We start from the raw sequence: 22,626 nt of genomic DNA, 5'->3' as shown, positions 1-22,626 counted from the left end.
AAAGACAAGAAAACACCGGGACATGAATAGCTACTGAAAAAGCTTTTTTGTTATTAAAAGTTTTGATATAAATTCGATTATATCCATTACATGGCCTGGAAGCTCAATAGAGTAGTTTTGGAATATACTGGGTCATCCAAACTGTCTTTGAAAGTATGGCACATGAAATCCCGAATCTATTACAATGTCCAATGATTTGCAAAACGATGTTATATACTTTGAGTGACGACATAAAACTTGTGTCGTGGCTGTAAACCTAAAGTTCTAAACTCAAGGATAGTCTGGATGGCCCAGGATATCCCAAACCTATCCTACGATGTCTGTTGATCTTCCAAGATGTAAAAGATTGAGTTGAATACATATCGAAATTTTGAGTAATTGAAAAGCTAATGTCGTAGTTGTAGATCGCAAATTCTATGCTTGGGTGACAAAGAATATCCCATAACTATTTTACCATATCTGTTGATATTCTAGAAGACGTAAAGGATATGATTGCGTATTGGAACTTTGAGTGACAAGAATGAGTTCAACCAAAATTGGGTCTGTTACTGATTTCTCTGCATCTTGTGCAGAATTTATGGAAAGTGGTTTAAATATTAGATTTTCAAAAATACATCAACGTGTTTTATGAAGGACTTATCATTGCTAGGTATGACAAAATATATGCATACTATCTTTACACCATAATGTACCTTTTTTTGACGTAGGACTACGTCTGTGTTTTCGATATTGGAGTACACTTTGCGATTTGCACGTTAATATCTCAGCTGTTTCTCGATGGATTTTCAATTTTTTAGACCAATCGATCAATAATACGCTTATACGCTAAAAAAAACTGATTTAAAGCTATTTATTATCAATAATTGATAAAAAGTTTAGAAGTAGGCAAACCAACCAATCACGTATATGCATCGCAAGCACAGACATAAAAATCAAGCAACTTAGGGGTTTGGATCTAATCCTCAGTTCAAACAATATTTCACGCAAAGCGGACACGGTGGAGCGGACACAGCAGCGCGAAGGCGCTGGTAACATTTCCAACCATCACATTGGTGGTGGTCGTCGCGTCGTCGTGGTTGATGCAGACCATTCAACCTAAACGAACCAGCATTTTATGTGAAGAAGGGGTTGATTACAAACTAAATTGCGATCCCGCGCCATCAGTGGCGATGCTGAACATTTATTTCAAATTGAGGCATCTCAGCGAAAAATCACCGAGTGGCTGTCGGACAATAATACCACGAAGTGAAATTTTAACGCAAATGTTTGGACAAGCGTTTGGTTGCAGTTAGTTATTGGAAAGGCGCATTGGGGAAAGAAAATTGTTTTTTCCCAGGACCAGCATTTTCTGGAATGTGATGCTCCATCACGAGCTAACTCATCAGCCAATTTGTTCCCAGCTTTGGAAGAATGGCTAGGTACCCATATGTGGTGTATAGTATTATCTGAATTCAGTACCTCAATTTGAGTTCGACATGCGATTACTAACATCGACCTTGAGTTGGCCGAAGCGAGAGCTTTAATAGCTGCTTGGCTATCTGAACAGAAGTATATTAATTTGCTCATAATGCGTTGTTGCAGTGCAGATTGCACTCCACACAAGATGGCAAATATTTCTGCTTGAAAGACAGTGCAGTGTTTACCCAGTGAGTGTGACTGTTCCAATCTCAGCTCACGCGAATAGACGCCTGCACCTGCTCTACCTTCGATCGATCTTCATCAATCTATATTAGATTGGCCCAGCCTAGTAGGGGAGACTGGGTAGACTTGATCCCCTTTTCTGATTTCCGATGTATCTCAGCCAAAAATAAATAAACATACGCGATTTCCACACAGACTCTCTAAGAAATATAGTATTTAACTTTACCGATGTATGACAGTCCTTAAGTTATTGTTGTTATTGATACACAATCGATTTTTTAGAGTGCTGTCAAAAATCTACTTTTAAAATATTCGGGGGAAATTGATCCCTCTCCAAGAACTTGCTTTGATAAAATTAGAAAGGTGCCCTCAGATTTTTAAAATATTTTTCCTTCAAAATACGCGCAATTTTCGAATTGCTGTGCGTATACATGAACGATTTTCGTTATTGAATTCGACAGAACATGCAATTTTAAAATTTGGGGAGACTTGATCCCCTTTCTATGATATCTACGCAATAAATGATTTTTCCTGCCAACACTTCATCAAATCTGTCAAATCTACAAAAAATTAGAAGCCTGAGAACAGATTTATATTTTTTTGAATTTTTTCGCCAAATTTTTGTATGGGTGACTAATGGGGGATCAAATGTCTCCATATTGAGGCAATAACTTCAAATCCAAATATCCTAAAACTTTGATGGAATGTGAAATCTTTTGGAAGGTCAAAACATACAAACCGCCCTGCAGAATAAATAAGGTTGTCAATCTAAAAAATAACTCACCACATAAAGGTCATTTGTCTAGAGGATCTATACTAAAAAATACGCTAGAACAAAACTACTTTAGTTCTCGATAAAACAAGGGATCAAGTCTACCCACCTTCCCCTATGGGGAGAAAAAAAGTCGTCGGATTCTACGGGGCACCCCCAGGATTGATTGCATGCGTATGTTTTCATGGCAATTAATGAATTTCAAAGTGCTCAATCCAACTCCAAATAAATCAGCCAAAAACGAATTTATAGTTAATTTAATCATAGTAGAATTTTATGTGGAGTTGATCATTAGCATGAAGTTAACCATTTCCTGCAAATCTGGGCTCAATCGGGCTCTTCCATCGAATTTCCTGTACGAAATAGTAACAGAGGTGTATTTTCCCATATATTTCGGCTGAAACCCCCATATTAATTTCAAATCAATTTCGCCAGCTTATGCAATAACCGATCAGGCTGAAATTTTCAGAGAATGATTTTTTTACCTAAAGGCAAAATCCTCGGGGTGTCCCGTAGAAGAAGACGACGTTTTTTCTCCCCATACTAGGCTCGGCCAGTCTAATGTGCAACGTTGTAGTATCAACTGCATTATCCAAGTTATTAGGAGTTTCTATGGAAGGTAGATAGGTAGATTTGGTAGTGAGCAACTCTGTATAAAGATCCCAGTTTGTTGAACGAGGATTTCTAAAACGCAAGGTCTGCGAATGTTACAATGATCAAAGCAAATGTAGCGATGGTCAGATATAGATCCCTCATCCAATCACTGCCGACAATTAGCGGAAGGCCTTTAAAAGTGCAATATATGACAACTCGTTTGAAATCATCTGTAGGGGTAAATAAACCGAACAATAGAGGTATTTCCTGACGGGGGTTCCGCCAGTTGCATAAATTGTGACAGCACATACATCTTTGGTTGTTAGTTCAGAGCAAAGTGTAGCAACGATAGAGTTGTTAACAAGCACACAAGCACACATGCAACAAGCACACATTTTATGTCGCCGACTAACGCCAATTGCAAGAGAGTTCGTGGGGCAGCACCAGGCGGATTTATGGGTGAACGCTCTACCACAGACCAGGTGTTCGCCATACGTAAGGTATTGCAGAAATGCCGCTGATACGGTTAATCAAGGCGACGATGGATCGGGTGATGTGCGTAGGTCGAGTTTCAGGGACATTCTCGAGTTCCTTCGAAACGCGTAGAGGGTTACGGCAAGGTGATGGTCTTTCGTGTCTGCTATTCAACATCGCTTTGGAGGGAGTAATACGAAGGACAGGGATTGACACGAGTGGTACGATTTTCACGAAGTCCGTCCAGGTTTCGCTGACGAGTTCGATTGATATCATGGCACGTAACTTTGAGAGGATGGAGGAAGCCTACATCAGACTGAAAAGCGAAGCTAAACGGATTGGACTAGTCATCAACACGTCGAAGACGAAGTACATGATATGAAGAGGCTCAAGAGAGGTCAATGTAAGCCACCCACCACGAGTTTCTATCGGTGGTGACGAAATCGAGGTGGTTGAAGAATTCGTGTACTTGGGCTTACCTGTGACCGCCGATAACGATACCAGCAAAGAAATTCGAAGACGCATAGTGGCTAAAAATCGTACGTACTTTGGACTCCGCAAGACGCTCCGATCGAATAGAGTTCGCCGCCGTACCAAACTGGCTATCTACAAAACGCTTATTAGACCGGTAGTTCTCTACGGACACGAGACCTGGACGATGCTCGTGGAGGAACAATGCAGATGGCAGACGGTACGTGGAGGAGGCGAATGAACCACGAGTTGCATCAGCTGTTGGGAGAACCATCCATCGTTCACACCGCGCAAATCGGAAGACTGCGGTGGGCCGGGCACGTAGCCAGAATGTCGGACAGTAATCCGGTGAAAATGGTTCTCGACAACGATCCGACGGGAACAAGAAGGCGATGTGCACAGCGGGCAAGGTGGATCGATCAGGTGGAGGACGATTTGCGGATCCTCCGCAGACTGCGTGGTTGGCGAAGTGCAGCCATGGACCGAGCTGAATGGAGAAAACCTTTATGTGCAGCACAGGCCACTCCGGCCTTAGTCTGGTTATAAATAAACACGCACGCGGCATTGATCTAGAGTTTGTCATTTCTTTTCTGAAAGCAGCAAAAACCGGGTTCACTACCCGAGTAGACGAAAATAGCTCAATAATATCAAATGCAAAATGAGATATGGACTTGATTGATATAAGAGATAAAAGATCAGACGACAATATCAAAATTTTGCACTAAAATATCATGAGGAGATCAACTTATGCTTTTTGTAAGAAGTGATCGATATCATGTGCCATTAGTTTGTTCTTATCCATAGCATATCTTGATATTTAAATGATATTTCAGTGCAAATTTTTGATATTGTTGCCTGTTATTTTATCTCTTATATCAATCAAGTCAATGTTATGTTATTCTGTTCATGGCTTCTGCCCGGGTAGGTTACCAAGGTAGAAAGTACCCTTGCGAAAATAGGGTTCCTGCACCAAAGCCACTTGGGAATTGCCAATTTGCATAAGTCTACAGAGATTAATCGTTGCTGTTCTTTTATGCTGAAGATTGATTTGAGCTTTCTTAACTGAAGCCATTGCGAATTGAGATAATACACTCCACAATTTCAGCATTAATATGAACAGCAACGATGAAACCAAACTGGTATCTTATCAAGAACGTCAAAGACGAACCACAGAGTACAATGTATATAACGCATAAAGTGAATCCATATAGGTGACAATTTGTTGAAAAACTAACTAAACTAAATAAAAATATACTCATAATCCCACCCTTATTTAACCTCAAGTTGAGATTGAATAAGAGTTGGCGATTATTTCGGAGAAGCAAAAAGTCAACTACGCCATAGCTCCGGTTACCGCAGTAAGGGCTCAATACTGTGAAGGGTGCCCTGGTGTTTCACAGGCTCCGTTAGCGGTTAGGTTCTTTTTAGACCCTCCTAACCATTCATTCGCACGGCACGGCAAATGCTGGGTAAAGCGTACCATTGGTACTTCGCGTACCTGAAGGAATAAAATAGACCCCATTTCGCGGTCCTTAGCCTCTTACCCAGCAACTCCTATCCCTACCTCCCCGCGGTGCTGGCCGGGATACGAGCAACCTTAGGGAAGATCGGGTAACCAACCCCGGTGGGAACTATGGTCGTATGCTGACAGGGAAGGGGGGTTTGCTCCTCTCCGGAGGTGCAAATCTTATTGAGCGTCTGTTCTCCATGTCAGGATCGGCTCACAACAGCGTCTGTTCTCCATGTTAGGGGCGGCTGATCATCGTCCGAGTGCCAGCGAGGGACTCTAAGTGAAACTGTGCACCATGGTCCACCGGAAATTTAGGGGGTTTGGTGTCAGGCCCTGCAAGCCAGCCTTTAAAAAATCATAAGCAACGAACAATCAACAAGAGAGTACGGACCGGAACCATCGGCGAAGACCACTGCGACGAAAAGGGACTAGCGATTGGAAACTCGGTTCGTGGAACTGCAAATCTCTCAACTTCATCGGGAGCACACGCATACTCGCCGATGTGCTCAAGGACCGTGGATTCGGCATCGTAGCGCTGCAGGAGGTTTGTTGGAAGGGACCAATGGTGCGAACGTTTAGAGGTAATCATACCATCTACCAGAGCTGCGGCAACACACATGAGCTGGGAACAGCTTTCATAGTGATGGGCGATATGCAAAGGCGCGTGATCGGGTGGTGGCCGATCAATGAAAGAATGTGCAGGTTGAGGATCAAAGGCCGGTTCTTCAACTTCAGCATAATCAACGTCCATAGCCCACACTCCGGAAGCACTGATGATGATAAGGACGCATTCTACGCGCAGCTGGAACGTGAGTACGACAGCTGCCCCAGCCACGACGTCAAAATCATCATAGGAGATTTGAACGCTCAGGTTGGCCAAGAGGAGGAGTTTAGACCGACTATTGGAAAGTTCAGGCAGCGTTGCCGGAAGAGGGTGAGCTCGATGGGGCCCCTCTTGAGGACTGCTGGAGTACAGTGAAAGCAGCCATTAACGACGCAGCGGAGAACAACGTCGGGTATATGGGTCGAAGTCGACGGAACGATTGGTTCGACGAAGAGTGCAGACAGATTTTGGAGGAGAAGGACGCAGCGCGGGCTGTCGCGCTGCAGCAAGGTACCCGGCAGAACGTGGAACGTTATAGACGGGAGCGGAGACAGCAGACCCGCCTTTTCAGGAGAAGAAACGCCGCCTGGAAGAAGCGGAGTGCGAGGAGATGGAACAGCTGTGCCGTTCTCAAGATACACGCAAGTTCTATCAGAAGCTCAACGCATCCCGCAAAGGCTTCGTGCCGCGAGCCGAAATGTGCCGGGATAAGGATGGGAGCATCTTGACGGACGAACGTGTGGTGATCGAAAGGTGGAAGCAGCACTATGAGGAACATCTGAATGGCGCTGAGAGTACAGGCAGCGGAGGAGATGACTACGTCAGTTCAGCGGACGATGGAAGCCAACCAGCCCCCACCTTGAGGGAAGTTAAGGATGCCATTCAACAGCTAAAGACCAATAAAGCAGCTGGTAAGGATGGTATTGGAGCTGAGCTCATCAAGATGGGCCCGGAAAAGCTGGCCACCTGCCTGCACAAACTGATAGTCAGAATCTGGGAAACCGAACAGCTACCGGAGGAGTGGAAGGAAGGGGTTATATGCCCCATCTACAAGAAAGGCGACAAACTGGAGTGTGAGAACTTTCGAGCGATCACCATCCTTAATGCCGCCTACAAAGTGATATCCCAGATCATCTTCCGTCGTCTGTCACTAATTGTGAACGAGTTCGTGGGAAGTTATCAAGCCGGCTTCGTTGACGGCCGTTCGACAACGGACCAGATCTTTACTGTACTGCAAATCCTTTAAAAATGCCGTGAATACCAGGTCCCAACGCACCATCTGTTCGTTGATTTCAAGGCGCCATACGACAGTATAGACCGCGTAGAGCTATGGAAAATTATGGACGAGAACAGCTTCCCTGGGAAGCTTACCAGACTGATCAAAGCAACGGTGGATAGTGTGCAAAACTGTGTGAAGATTTCGGGCAAAAACTCCAGTTCGTTCGAATCGCGCCGGGGACTAAGACAAGGTGATGGACTTTCGTGCCTGTTGTTCAACATTGCGCTAGAAGGTGTCATGCGGAGAGCCGGGTGTAACTGCCGGGGTACGATTTTCAACAGATCCAGTCAATTTATTTGCTTCGCGGATGACATGGACATTGTCGGCCGAAAATTTGCAAAGGTGGCAGAACTGTACACCCGCCTGAAACGTGAAGCAACAAAAGTTGGACTGGTGGTGAATGCGTCAAAGACAAAGTACATGCTTGTGGGCGGAACCGAGCGCGACAGGGCCCGCCTGGGAAGCAGTGTTACGATAGACGGGGATACCTTCGAGGTGGTCGAGGAATTCGTCTATCTTGGATCCTTGCTAACGGCTGATAACAATGTTAGTCGTGAAATACTACGGGCTCCAGAAGAAACTGCGGTCGAAAAAGATTCGCCACCGCACCAAATGTGTCATGTACAAGACGCTAATAAGACCGGTAGTCCTTAACGGACATGAAACATGGACAATGCTCGAGGAGGACTTGCAAGCACTCGGGGTATTTGAGACACGCGTGCTTAGGACCGTCTTTGGCGGTGTGTGGTGTGTGGCGGCGAAGAATGAACCATGAGCTCGCCCAACTCTACGGTGAACCCAGTATCCAGAAGGTAGCTAAAGCCGGAAGGGTACGATGGGCAGGACATGTTGCAAGAATGCCGGACAGCAACCCTGCAAAGATGGTGTTCGCTTCCGATCCGGCAGGTACGAGACGGCGTGGAGCGCAGCGAGCGAGATGGGCAGACCAGGTGCAGAACGACTTGGCGAGCGTGGGGCGTATCCGAGGATGGAGAGATGCGGCCTCGAACCGTGCATTGTGGCGTCAAATTGTTGATTCAGTGTTATCTGTTTAGATGTTAACTAAATAAATGAATGAACCATTCATTCGCAGGCACGGTAAGCATAAAGCCGCGTCACACCGAGAATTAGGAGTATTCAAGAGAAGGTTTAAAAACTTGTCTTTCTCGATCTGTTTCCGAGTGTATCGTGCAGAAATACACTTTCTCTTCATCACACAAGCCCACAAGTGTAAAGTGTGCAGGAAAATGACAATTTGCTAAAAGACTATTATTCTTCCATTTACTTCCACTATTAATAGTGGAAGTAAATGGAAGAATAATAGTCTTTTAACCTTGTAGCATTTCCCCTAAGACACTCTAAAATAATTAATCACGACAATTTGCTGTTTACCAAATTATGTATGCAATTAGGCTGTGTTCTAAATATTCCATGTAAATAAGTTGCTGTGAGCGCTTTTTTTTATACACAACAACAAAATACGCGACCGAAAATATTCTCACTCTTTATCGATCATGTTTCTTTCGGCTTTAATCACACTCCCGTGTAAACGCTCTCGAGTGTGAATCTATACACTTCTCTTTACTTGGAAAATCTCTGTACATTTCAAGCTGAAGTGTGAGAAATGGCCAACCCTGTTCGCCTACAACATAACATTTATAGTTTATTTATACTGATAAGCAGAATAGAGGCATACAACTATAATTTACTCATTATGTACAAATAATAGCTTAATAACAACATTTTTGATATTTAAAAATCAAATTTGCTTGATACATCACAAATAAAGCACGAAAACCTCAATTCAATACCTCATTTTTAAGCCCCGTTGTATTTTTTTAGAATAATCTGGGATATTTATGGAATAGCCACAGTATGCAGAATATTTTTGAGTATATAAAAAATATTAATGTATAAATGTTCAAAAAAATAGATTTTGGCCACGAATTTGTAATAGTTACTCTTCTGTGCAGCGCCGAAAATGTATCAACTGGCATAAATGGGTTTTCGTTGTTGGTCACTAATACTTACCTCGAACTAATGCCCTACTGGAAAAAATGGTTTATTTTTCTAAATCGAACATGCTCAAAATTAATTATCAAATCATCAAGCTTTGTGAAAAGCATATGAAACTTCTCAATGAAGTAGGATTTTAAACTAATTTCCAAATAAAAAAAGGGTTCGGAATATGAGTCCGTTCTAAGATTTGAATCTTTTATACTTCGTGCGTAGCATATGATGTGTAGGATAGTGAATATAGAACGAATATCGTTAACTCATTAACATTATTTATAACTAACTCTTTTCATCATCTTATAGTAGATATTAATTTCACACTATTCTAATCATGATCACCAATTACTTATGGTGATTTGATGGTAATTTACGTTACAATTTCAAAATGTTCAAAGTAGCCCCCGATTTGAAGAAGCCCCGCACGACGGTATTTGTTTTATGGAAACGATAATAGCGATGAGTAGGGGAAAAGACGGCTTTGGCAGGTTTTGTTCTATTATTGGCAGGGGGGTTTTTGTCGACCAAATTTTATTAAATTTGGCCACAATATTCTTTGATATGCAAAGAATGTTTAAGCCAAATTTGAGCTTAGTCAGTCATAAAAAACCCCCCTGCCAATAATAGAACAAAACCTGCCAAAGCCGTCATTCCCCCTATATAATTTAAAGAGCTGTGCATAATGTGTGTTTAGAACAGGCCTGCCTAACGTGTCTAAATCGCGGCCCAGATTAAACGTCTTATATTTATTCGTAAACGAATTATTCCAAGAATAATGAATCATTTTTTGTTCAACAACTGTTTGGAACATTTTTGCATTAGCTTTTTTTTTAATTAATCGATTTTGGCTTGATGCTGAGTACATACCGGAAATAGGATGTTTTCGGGTGCGAAACAATTTCGCAAAAGACACATTGCCTAAAAGATAGGTGAATTTTATTTTGCTTACATAAATACACACACTCACAGACAGACATTGCCTAAACTCGCCGAACTGAGTCGATTGGTATATAACACTTAAGGTCTATGGGCTTTCTATCGAAAAATTGTCTTTGAAGCGAACATATATCCTTTTCGTTACACTTTGGTGTACGAGAAAGGCAAAAATAAGAATTCCTGCCAAAGGACGATAAAGGTAGCTTGCTCTCGTGTTTCAATATTTTAAAATTCTATGGAAGAATTGAAATATTAGTGATTACATCATCGAAAATTAAATGAAAATGACGTAAATGCTGTACACCTTGTTCGTGTGTGATTGCTTTCTGCAAACGTGATTTATTAGTGCTCAACGGTTGAACATAAAGCTGTGGGCCGGATGAGGTCCGCAAGCCAAACATTGGGCCGCCCTGCTGCCGAGTAAAGAGTTGAACAAACACGTACAGCAGGGTGACTTATGGTGTGGATACAATTTTGAATATATGCATCCAATGAAGCATGCACGGTGACAGAACAGAACGCTGGTGTTGCTTCGAGCAAAAGGTGGAAAAGAAACGGAAGGCACAGAAAAACTTCTCCAGCGTTGTAAGTAATCGTGCCCAACATGATAATGTGGTGCTTGCGGTTTGTTTTCAGTTCGCAACATGCTAGTTAGTGGTTGTGGAAGGAGGTTCTTTTGAACACGTTTTTGAGAAACTGGCGACACCGCAGATATGTGGCGCGGGCTAAGTATCGCGGTGACAGAGAAGTGCAGATGAATACAGTGAAAGGCAAAAGCCACGATACTGTATTTGCAGTAGGTATCTAGTGTCACCTTGCGCTATTAAGAAGATATGTATGCCGCTAAACATCTATGGAAAGGTATTACGTTATTTGAATCGTTTATTAAACAAGAGCTGTCTAGAATCAAAAATTAAGATACATCGCGAAGTACCACCAATCTTAAAAACAGAAGCGGCAGATAGTTGCATACTTTGATTACAAGTAAAGTATTGCACGAGCACACATATTAGACTCATTTCCAATATAATAAATTGACTGAGTGCATTTGAGCAGGCGAGTTGGCCTTGGCACAACGTGACAGCCAACCAAATGAATATTGTTTAATAAACCTTTATTTAATAATCTATGTAGGGGAAATGATGGGGTTGGCAGGTTTTGTTCTATTATTGTCAGGCAGTTTTTTATAACTAATGATACTCAAATCTAGCCTAAACACTCTTTGCATATCAAAGAATATTGTGGCCAAATTTCATAAAATTTGGTCAACAAAAACCCCTGACAATAATAGAACAAAACCTGCCAAAGCCGTCATTTCCCCTACATGTTTTAAGAATAACCCAAACTTTATTTGTATGGAATATTAGACGTAGTTCACTACCAATGAAAACTTCAGCAACAGTCACTTCTCAGCCAAGCAGACGTGGATTCTCTTCCGACAAAAGTTATCATGTTCAAGAATTTACGTTGGTCTAAGGGCCGATTTCTTCACCTCCCCTTAACTCCTAAGCGGTGCTTACCCATACGCTTAAACACGATTAAAGGCCTAAGCGGAGGTGAAGAAATCGACCCTAAGACTTCCTTTAAATTAAGTTTAAACTAAGTTCAGTGGCATTCAACATTCTTATTTTAGTAGAGATCTTGAAAAATGTTTTGGATGTAAGCGGACACATCATGGAGCTTTTTTTTATTCCTTTCTTTATTTGTTCAGGCACTCTGTGTTACTTAACCGCTACTGTGATCTGAGATACTGATATCTACTGTGATATGCTGCTGTACAGAATCCACACAGAGTCTAGTTTTAGATTGCCGCTTCTCATTATCGTTGTCGTTGCCAGTCCATCTCATCGTGCGTCCATTGTGTCCGTTTGTCCATGTCGTGTATCCAATGATCATTGTATTGTTCGATTGCCATTTAACCGGGTAACGTTGGAGGAATGCCTCCAAGAAGAACAAGTTGTCAGTCGCCATCAGGCAGCCGTGACGGTAAGGCGCGTCTCCCAAACGCCACCGTATGGGCTGCGGATCCGGCGACTGACGAATGTTTGGTGGAGGGGCTGTTGAGTATTCTAGTCAGCTATAGGCCTTGGTTGAACATCAAGCACTGCAATTTTGTTTATGGGGCGGCGGCGAATGCCGTTAGTCGTTTGTACGACGGCTTGACGTACCATGGGGGTACCTTCGCATGCCCCAGGGGGTACCTCGGACAAAAATGCGTAATGGCGGACGTATTATATTTCCAATCAAAACTCATTGATAAAGTTTTGATAATTGTGTATTTTTTATTTCAAAAAATTAAACTGTACATGATATACAATAAATCCCGATTGAATCCAGCCTTCCACAATCAGCACAATGTATGAAGGGCTGCGGAATAAAAGATCAAACGAATAAATCGTCGAATGAACAAAATGATTTTTTTTCAAGCAGCTTGAAGGCCTCCTTTCAAGAGGCTCGTAAGCCTCCTTTCAGGAGGCTCGGAGGCCTCCTGGGGCCTTCAGAAGCCTCCTTTCAAGTGGTTAGTTGAGTGTACTCTTCTTTGGCCATTCTGCTTTAGGACGTCGTAGGAATTCGGGACCTTGAACCCATCTAGCGGTGGAACTAAGACAAGGACCATTTTGTTTTGAAGGGACCCAACCAGTCTTCCGTATTCGTATTGGATTATATCTCTTCAACTCTGCAAGCTATAAATTAGCGGTAGCGTCAGGGGTCCGATTGAATCCACGCCAACACGGTTTCCGAATCTTTCCGAACTTTGCGAAAGATTGAAGGCGAATAGAATTCGGTAATAGCCTTCAGCATTCTCGCATCTTGTTGCTCCAGACGTGGAATAGACAACGCCTTGAGCGGTGCCACCTTTGCCTTAGCCATCACAGCACAAATACACTGTCATGCCAATTGATGCTATGCAAGCAAAGGCACCTTCACTCGCATCAGTGCATATGTGCAGTTCTGGTTGCTCGATTTCAATCGATGGAAACTCAGGAAAATACGGACGGTTGATACGATTTTTTGCAAGCACCACGAACTCAGCGATCCATCTTCTCCATTTTTCTTAAATAACAGCAGACACTACTTCGTCCCAGCCTGTCTTGGTTCTCCAAACATCCTGAATGATGGCTCGTCCGTGCACTAAAAGGTGGGACATCAGCCCGAGGGGGTCGAATACGCTCATGACGCATGACACATTGCGTTTAGTCGGCGTCACTTCTTCCAAGTCTACACCTACCTCAAATGTGAATTGTTCCTCGCTCGGAAGCCAGGACAATTCTAAAACTCGCTCTACCACTTTCTCTTTATTGGTTTCTATTTGCTATTTTCTATTTTCTTTCGGAACCCCCGAAAGCTTTTCTATTTTCCCAGGTTTTCGGGGGTTCCGAATCGCCCCAAATGGCAGGTACCAAGTCCTTGCAGGATCTGCTAAAGGTAATTCTTCTGGAGTCGCGAGGTGCATGTAGCCGCTTTGTCAATACTCTTTGATTTGTCGTTGAACACTTTCTTCAAGTTCTGTATCGGCCTTCAATCGCCGCTCAGAGCACTCTTTACGTCGCTTCGTCATAGTAAAGCTATCGGGAAACTTGAGGTGGTCATAACGCCAAGCCCAGTTTCGAACTTTTTCGAAACACGCTTGGTCGTATGGGTCAGAATTGAACACGCTCGCTTGTCATCATCCGATTCTGGGCCAGTGGTGGCTGTTACACCTACGCTTTCTACAGAAAAGAGCTCCCTCACTATGTCGTGCAGCTCGCAACCTTTCGTACACTCTTAAATATGGAGGCTTGCGTAGGCTGTTCCATCGATTTTGGCTAAGATTCCGGAAATAGTCCAACCTAGACGTGTTTTGACGTGACTGATTCCGTCAGTGCCATCGCTATGGTGCAAAGCGACCACCCGAAACACTCATGAATCAGGCCATTCTCGCTTGCCAACAACAGTCGACAGCCTTGACCTGGATCCCGGTCTTTGTGGACCATCGAGTTCATTAATATTACGCCAATTACAGATGGATTGCTTCTCTGAACCAGGATACAAAGATTTGGCGCGCAGCCTGTTTGAGATACTGAGACCGCTTCAAAAGTTCTTCGTCGGCGAATTTCAGCTAGGATTTCAGTTGAAAAACTTGAGCACTCACCATCTATTCAATGATTTCAAAGGAGCGTAGCGATTCAGTGGATGATGCCTGCACATATTTTTTTCTGGCGAAACTGATTAGGATGACACATGCATCGTTTGAATGTGCGAAATCAAGTATTCGGTTTGCAGACGACCTCGTTTGTGATATGAACATCACAGGGCAGTACGGAAAGCGTTTGTCCCGCTGAAGAGCGAAACGGCAATGATAGGTTCAACCATTACTCTAACACGAGTAGCGCTAGTGATGCTAGTACTGAGGTACTGCTTGATGTGAATATGCTTGGAGTTCCAAGACGAAGGGAAAGGACGTATGTATTGTTGCTGCGAATAACGTCATAGCTATGGATGGTATGAATTAAAATAGCTTTTTGTTAAACCAACCTAGCAGCATAGACGTAGCTTTTGAACAAATCTTAAATAGTTTTGGCAACTAGAATGTCGTTTTGAATATTTCACACAAATTATGTGTATTGCATTACGCTGCGGTCGCTTTTTATGCTATTTGTTTCCTAGCTTTTGGATTTACTAAAATATTCCCAAAAAAAAAAGACAAAAAATCGAAGAAAAATCAGATGGTATTTGAAAAAAGTGAAAATAGAGGTAGACCTGGAAATCGTGGGAATTTATCCGCGTAAAAAGCGACCCCAGTGTACATCATTTGAAAGTGTACATTTATTGGTATGTACGCGTGAGCATAAACTATTTTCAAACTGCAGTTCTTAAATTCGACTTAGCAATCGATATTCGTTGCTATTTTTAATTGAAAAATTCATGTGTGAATCACGTTTACTCGCTATTTAACAATAAAATGATAATAAAAATTGTGCTCTTTCGCGTTGGTTGTCGAATTCAATTGTCTCAATTCGCAGTGGGACCGTAAAAGCGTTGAACGCATTTCGGAATTTTCAACCGTGCATACATTTATAACAGATACAATTTATTAAATGTACAATTTCCCCGAGGAATTCATCACTCCTAGGTGATTAACTCGTTTAAGCTCAATGTCTTCCGCTGACTGCATAGATGCACATTCGAAAACTGGTATGAAGTAATTCTCACCTCGTTCCTTTCGTTCCTTTTTTATCTGGCTTTCAAGCACTTTCTCGAATACAACGATCTGCCGGTACTGCTTCGTGATTCCGGAGATAATCCACGGCGGAAATGACAAGCAAGTCTCCCATTCGGTGGGGTGCTTGGTGATTGCTTTTGGAAGATGCCTTCCACCATTCAACGTAACACAACACGGCTGACACTGACTGCTTCGAACGCGAATACTGCTGATCTAATGGTGATTACTTTGCTCCTTTTTCGGCTTCCACTTTATTGTAAACTAACTTCTTTCCGCTTGTTGCTCTTCACTGAAAACGAGTTTTTTTTTGCCAAATGATGCAGATTTTTCATTCCTACTTTTTATTATTTTTACATTGCAAACACTTGTTTATACACTGTTCCATTTTTTGTTTGGAATTTAAAAAGGCTGCATTCAATAGTCGGCCCTATTTTTCTTCAATTTCAATAAATTTTTCACTATTCACAATGCACCTCCCGCACAGGTGCGAGTTTAGGCTCGCAAAGATCAACACTTTTATGACTTTCCGTGCCTTGTGGTGACTTCATAGCTTTCCCATTGACGGCGAAGTCGCGTTCAAAGCCAGGCGCAACCCAGCTAAAGTTCTTCAACAAGTCGCCATCACGCACACCTTAAGCGTATGCAGCACACACGAGGCTCCAACAGGTAAATGTGTCTGACCGGATCAGCGGTAGTTAGCCAGCCAAAGTCAGATGTACGTAAATACGCAAAGCACGACTACCACGTTTTACCTACGCTACGCGCGCGTTCGCTCTCCCACACTGCTATGAACCGCGACGTAATAAAACATCACTGCCCGACTAAATGGTAGCGAATCAAAGCAACGTGCGACCTGTCCGCTGGGACCGACACCGAGAACTGTCTGGAGCTGGTTGGGAAACAAAACATGAACCTTTGCCTCCCACGGATTACTCGCATAGCTTGATTGCATGGCAGGTTTGCTCTTCGCGCGGGCTGTGGGCTGTATGGCTGCTCTGCTGCCGCTGCGTGCTGCTTCTATATCATGCTGCTTGCTGCTGTTCTTCTGATGTGCGCGGTTCGCAATTCTCTCGCTCTCAGCTGAACTTCCCGATGCCGGAATATGGGAAAAGCCTCCCTTTAACGGTTGTGCGAGATTGATGATACAATGCTCGATGAAACAAATTAATTTCGCATAACTTGCATGCAATAGTTGTAACCATAAATCGAGCTATAGAGCAATCTAATGATGTGATTTGGATATTCCGCGGGCATAGATCTAAGTACCGTAGTCCGGGGATGAATTACCCACTTGAAAGGTTTTTGAAAGATGCAAAATATTTAATGCAACATTGATTAGACTCGGAACAAATACCTACCTTGCCAATTCCTATCGATCTTTCATCGCAGAGAACATAAATTTGGAAAATCGTGTTTGCTTCTCAAGCACAAAATTGAATCGAACGGCTATTATTTCGATTTTATATTTCGTTTATCAATCAAATGGATCAAAATTTACAGAAGTGATGGTTGTTCTGGTGTATGATACAATCATCAATCATCATTTATCACACCGAACCAATGGTGGAGTTAAGCTCGGGCACGATGGGCATGTGATCCACCAAATCGGATATATATATATATATTTAGAAGAATTCTTTAGGAATTCTGCCAGTACTTTCTCAAGAAATCCCTTTGGAAGCTCTAGGAAGAAATTTTCCTTAGGAATTTCTTCAGAATTTCTTCCAGACATTATTTGGAAAGTTCTTTTAGGTATTCCTTTGTTCATTCCTGCGGATTTTATTTAACAATTCTTGCAGAAATTCCTTTAACCTTCTGAGATTCCTTTTGAAATTCCTTCGAAATTTCCTTTGCGCATTCTTTCGGGAAACTTTTCGTTAAGAGATACTGCAGTAGAAATTCCTGGAAGAATTTCCAAATGTGTTTTAAGAAGAATTTTCGAAGAACAACCTGACTAGATTTGGGACATGAATTTCTAAACGAATTTTTGAAGGAAGGAATTTCCCAAACAATTGTGAAAAGAATCCTTTTTCTACAAGAATTCCTTCAGGAGCATCTGAAGGATTTTTTTCGGGAATTCTGCAAGTAATTTCTCCGGAAAGTGTGCGTGTGTGTGCGTCATCCTCTATTCCTCACCCAACCGGGGGTGTTGATTAAGTAGTACTACGAATAATTTGATCAGATCTCATGCTCCGTAATGGTGCCCTTTTTATTACGACAACTAGTACGATAAAAGGGAATCACATCTGAAGCAAGAAATGTTTCTTCAGGCTGTGGAGGGAAACAAGGGCGTAGCCAGAGGGGACAGGGAGGGGCCGTCGCCCCCTAAATTGTGGAAAGATTGAACCGGTACTGAAATGAATTCCCTCAAACATGTGCACTTTACGATCCAATCATATACAGAAATAGGTGGTTGAAATTCAAAAGATTCCCAAAACTTATTAGGGGATCCAGGATCCATAATATATGAAAGTTCAAAACAATTCGAAACATTTCGGGCTCAAAAATTCTCCTTGAAATCCTTCTAGAAGCTCCCCTGGGAACTTCTGAATTCCTCCGGAAAGTTATCCACAAATTCCTCTGAAAATCGTTCGAAAATCCTTCTCATGTAATTGTAATTCCTCCTTATCTAGAAATCCCCCATTAAATTTTTTTTAGGAAGTTCACGAGGAAGTTCCTTGAAGATTTATTTTCCTTTTTCAAAGATTTACTTCTAGCTATTTCTTCGGCTATTCTCTCTTCAAGAAAAATCCGGCATTTCCTTCAGGTATGCATTCGAGAGTTCCGTCAATAATACATACGGAATTTCTTCTCAAAATCCTACCAGAACCTTCTTCAAAAATTTATGACGGAAATCCTCCGATTTAGCTCCATAATTTCACTTGTAAATCTATAAGAAATTCCTTCCGAAATTCTTCTAGGAACTTCTCCGGGCATTCCTCTCGGAACTCTTCCTTTAATTCCTCCGGGATTACTTCCAGGAAATTTTCCGGGAATACCTCCAAACATAGCGAAATCATCTAGCATTCCAATCTGGAATTCTTTTCGCAATTACTTCAGAATATCCTTCAAGAAATCCTCTAGAAATATCTTCATGAATTTCTCCTGGAATTCGTCCAAGTATTTCCCCAGAAATTCTTACAGGTATTTTTTTTTGGGAGTTTCTTCAGGTACTTCTCCAGGAATTCCTTCAGGAATTTCTCCGGAAGATTTTCCGCGGAAGTGTACTAGAATTCCTCCAGTTCTTCCAGAAATTTTTTCGGAACAAACCGCAGGGATTTTCTTCAGCAATTCATCTGGGAATACTTTCAGGATTTCATCTGGGAGTTTCTGCATTAATTCCTCCTGGTATTTTTCTGGGAATTCCTTCAGATATTTTTTCGGAAATTCCTTTAGGAACTTCTCTAAAAATTATTTCAGGACTTCCATGTGGGAATTCCTCCGGAAGTGCTTGTGGGAGTTCCTCCGGGAGTTCTTCCAGGAGTTTTTCCAAGAAATTTTCCGGTAATACCTCCAGGAACTTCACAGGGAATTCCTGAACGACATTTGCCAGGAATTTCACGGGAAATGGGATTTCGGATTTTCCTTCAGAAATATTTTTTCTCTTCCTCTAGGGCAGCGGTTCTCAACCTGGGGTACATGTACCCCTGGGGGTACCTTCGCTGGCCAAAGGGGGTACCTCGGACAAAAATGCGTAATGGCGGATGTATTACAATTCCAATAAACACTTATTGATCAAATTTTGATAATTATGTAATGTTTGATACCAAAACTTTGCATTGTACATGATATGCTTGGCGATTAGTAAACGAAAACCTATTAGGTGGATTCCTCAGCGCCGGACACATCAATGATCATATTTTGTGTAAAAGGTATACAAGTAAACATAATCCGAATAACTAGAGAGTTTTTCGTTGAATGAATTATGTGTTCGGCACTGGGGGATTTCCTCCTATTCCTGTGACCTGGGGCGCTCCTTTCAAGTGACTTGGAAGTCTCCTACCAAGAGGCTCGGAAGCCTTCTTTCAAGAGGCTCGGAAGCTTCCTTCCAAGAGGCTTGGAAGTCTTTTTCCAAGATGCTTGGAAGTCTTCTTCCAAGATGCTTGGAAGACTCCTTTCAAAAGGCTAGGAAGTTTCCTTTCAAGAGGCTTGGAAGTCTCCTTCCAAGAGGTTTGGAAGCCTCCTTCCAAGAGGCATGGAAGACTTCTTTCAAGAGGCTTGGAAGTCTTCTTCAAGAGAATTGGGAGACTCCTTCCAATAGGCTCGGAAGCCTTGTTTTGAGAGTCAGAAGTCTCCTTTTAAGAGACAAGAGTCAGAAGTCTTCTTTCAAGACACTCGGAAGCCTCCTGTCAAGTGGTTCCAAACCTTCTTTTGAAAGGCTTGCAAGCCTCTTTCAATAGGCTTGGAAGCCTCCTTTCAAGAGGCTTGAAAGCGTCCTTGCAAAATGCTCAGAAGCATCCTTTCAACAGCCTCTGAAGCCTACTTTCAAGAGGCTCAGAGTCCTCCTTTTAAGATCCTCGGAAGTTTCCAAAAATCCTCAAACTATGTATAAACCAAATTTAAAATTTTGTTCACAGAACAGCGAAAATTTGGGTGGAGGTACCTCAATGAATGTAATAGCTTAAAGGGGTACCTCTCCAGAAAAAGGTTGAGAACCGCTGCTCTAGGGTATTCTACCGGATGTTCCTCTGAAGTTCCACCAGTAGCTCCTTCGGGAATTCAATCAGGCTTTCTTCCAGGAATTCATTTAGCATTTCTTTAGGCATTTATCTACAAATTCCTCCAGAAGTTCCTCGGAGAATTTCTCTGGGAGTTCTTACAGGAATTTATCCGGGAGGTTCTTTTAAGAATTCTTCCAGGAGTTCCTCCTGGAATTCTTACGGAAGTTCCTTTGGCAGTTCATCCTAGATTTCTTACGAGAGTTCCTCCAGGATTTCCTCCGGAAATTCTGCCTGTAGTTATTCAATAAATTCCTCCAGATGTTCCACCGGCAGTTCCTCCGAGAATTCCTCTGATAATTTTTCCGGAAATTCCTATAGAAAATCCCCCGGGAGTTCCTCCGGAAATTATTCTGGGAGTTCCTCCGGAAATTACTCTGGGAGTTCCTCCGGGAGTTCCTTTTCAGAGAAACACCCGGAGAATCTGCCGATGAAACTCTCGGAGGGATTCTCGTAGAAACTGCTGGTGGATCTCCCGGAGGAATTCCGGAAGGAACTGCCGGAGGAGTTCCCGTAAGATCTCCCGTAAAAACTCCCGGAGGAATTTCAGGAGGAAATCCTAGAAGAATTCCTACAGGACCTCCCGGATGAGCTCCCAGAGAAACTATCGGAAAAACTTCGGGAGGAATTTCCAGCTTAATTTCTGAAGAAAGCCTAAATGATTTCCTGAAAAAAGCCTGTATAATTTCCTGGAATAGCTTCTGGTGGAACTCCCGGAGGAATTTCCGGAGAAACTCCCGGATGAATTGCTGGTGGAATTCCCGGAGGAACTCTCGAAGAAATTTTCTGGAAGAATTTCTGAAGAAACCGGGAGAATTTTCATAGGAACCCCGGGGAAACTACCAGAAGCATTCTCGGAAACAAGAGAATTCATCTTATAGACAAATCTCGTCTAGCTGAAACCTTAGTTGGGGTTTGTAGCTGGATCATCATCATCATCAGAGGACCTCCCGGAGAATTCCCTGAGGAGCTCGCAGAGAAATTCTCGGAGTGGAAGCTTCTGGTGGAAAATCTATATAAATTCCTGAAAAAGCCTAAAATTCCAATTCTGCCGAAATTAACGGAAGAATTTTCAGAGGAACTGCCGATAGAACTACCAGAATAATTATCGAAGGAAATCCTAGAGAAATTCTTGGTGGAAATGCCGGTGAAACTCCTGGAAGAATTCCAGGAGGAATTTTCGGAGAAACTCCAGGAGGATCGCCCAGTGGAAATCTTGAAGTTTCCACCGGAATTCTTTCAAGATTTCATTGCGAATTAATCTAGGAATTCCTCCGAAAATCCCATTTTTGATTTCATTTTCGGTATAATTTCTGTATAAATTTCCGGTGGAATTCCTGGGGAAATTCTTTGAAATTTTCACAAGAAATTATTCGAAACAATTCACGGAAAATTTTATGGAATTTACACAAGAAATTCGAAGATTTTTCGTGGAATTCTCAGGAAAGTTTACTGGCAATTCTGCGGAATTTCCACGGAATATTCTTATTCTTAAAAATTATGGGAAGCAGCACGAAATTATTTGAATTATTGCAGGGAATTCTGCAGAACTTATAAAGAAGTTCGTGAAGATTTTCTTGGAGTAAATAGTGATGGAATTTTCGGATCAATTCCCGGCAAAATTTATGGTGGAATTCCTGAAGACACTGCCGAAGAAGTTGCTGGAGGCATTCCTAAAGAATCCCTGATAGAATTTCGGATAGAATGCCAGGAGCAATTGTCGAAGGAATTCCTGGAGAAAGCTTGCATATTGATATTTCTGCCTATTTTATAATAAATATTATTTCAGAGAGGATTTGTTTAGAAATTCAGATATATGGTTCTAGTTTTCTTAAACTTGTGGAAGAATGCAGGATTTTTATAATAATTGTTATAGCCGATTTTAAATTCTTTCTGAATACTAAGCTCGTTAATTTTTTTCTCACTTTATTTAAAAATATCTGATGAGCAATAAATCACGCATTTTTAAATTCATTATTGTTTTAATCATTATTGTTTCGATTAGGTTTGGATTTGGTTTCATGTGTTAATATTCATGTGTTTTATAAAACTACTATAAAACTACGACTTAGAAGTATCCTGGCTACGCCCATGGAGGGAAAGGGTTGTACTAGTTGTTCATAACAGGTACAGCAAAACTTCACAAGGACGCCCTTACTCATACTAACTACTCAGAGAGTAGAAGGTCAAGAAGAGCCACCGTTGCTAACTAAAGCGTGAACCGGATACCTGGGACTCCCACAATATCCGCGGCAATAGCAACAAACGATGCCCTGTACGTATTTAGTGCATATTTTTTATAGATTGTAAAGAAGAATAAAGAACTGGAACGTGCTTACCAATTTAGTTTGTCCAAAAGAGCTTCAATTTTGAACAGCGAACACCAAAGATATATGAAGAGACCACATAAT

General features: G+C 42.1%; 1 protein-coding gene across 1 annotated transcript in view; it reads right to left on the bottom strand.

The window, feature by feature from the left end:
• Positions 1-16,445, bottom strand: part of LOC134225830 (phospholipase A2 inhibitor) — a 78,753-nt gene extending 62,308 nt beyond the window's left edge. Inside the window, exon 1 of the mRNA XM_062706203.1 lies at positions 15,488-16,445. The gene's annotated coding sequence lies outside the window, so the exon portion shown is untranslated. The remainder of the gene's footprint in view (positions 1-15,487) is intronic.
• Positions 16,446-22,626: the final 6,181 nt, after the last annotated feature.

The sequence above is a fragment of the Armigeres subalbatus genome, chromosome 3, assembly GCF_024139115.2.
Source record: "Armigeres subalbatus isolate Guangzhou_Male chromosome 3, GZ_Asu_2, whole genome shotgun sequence".
Lineage (NCBI taxonomy): Eukaryota > Metazoa > Arthropoda > Insecta > Diptera > Culicidae > Armigeres > Armigeres subalbatus.
Note: the sequence above shows the minus strand (reverse complement) of the source record. Positions and strands in the feature narration are given on the sequence as shown.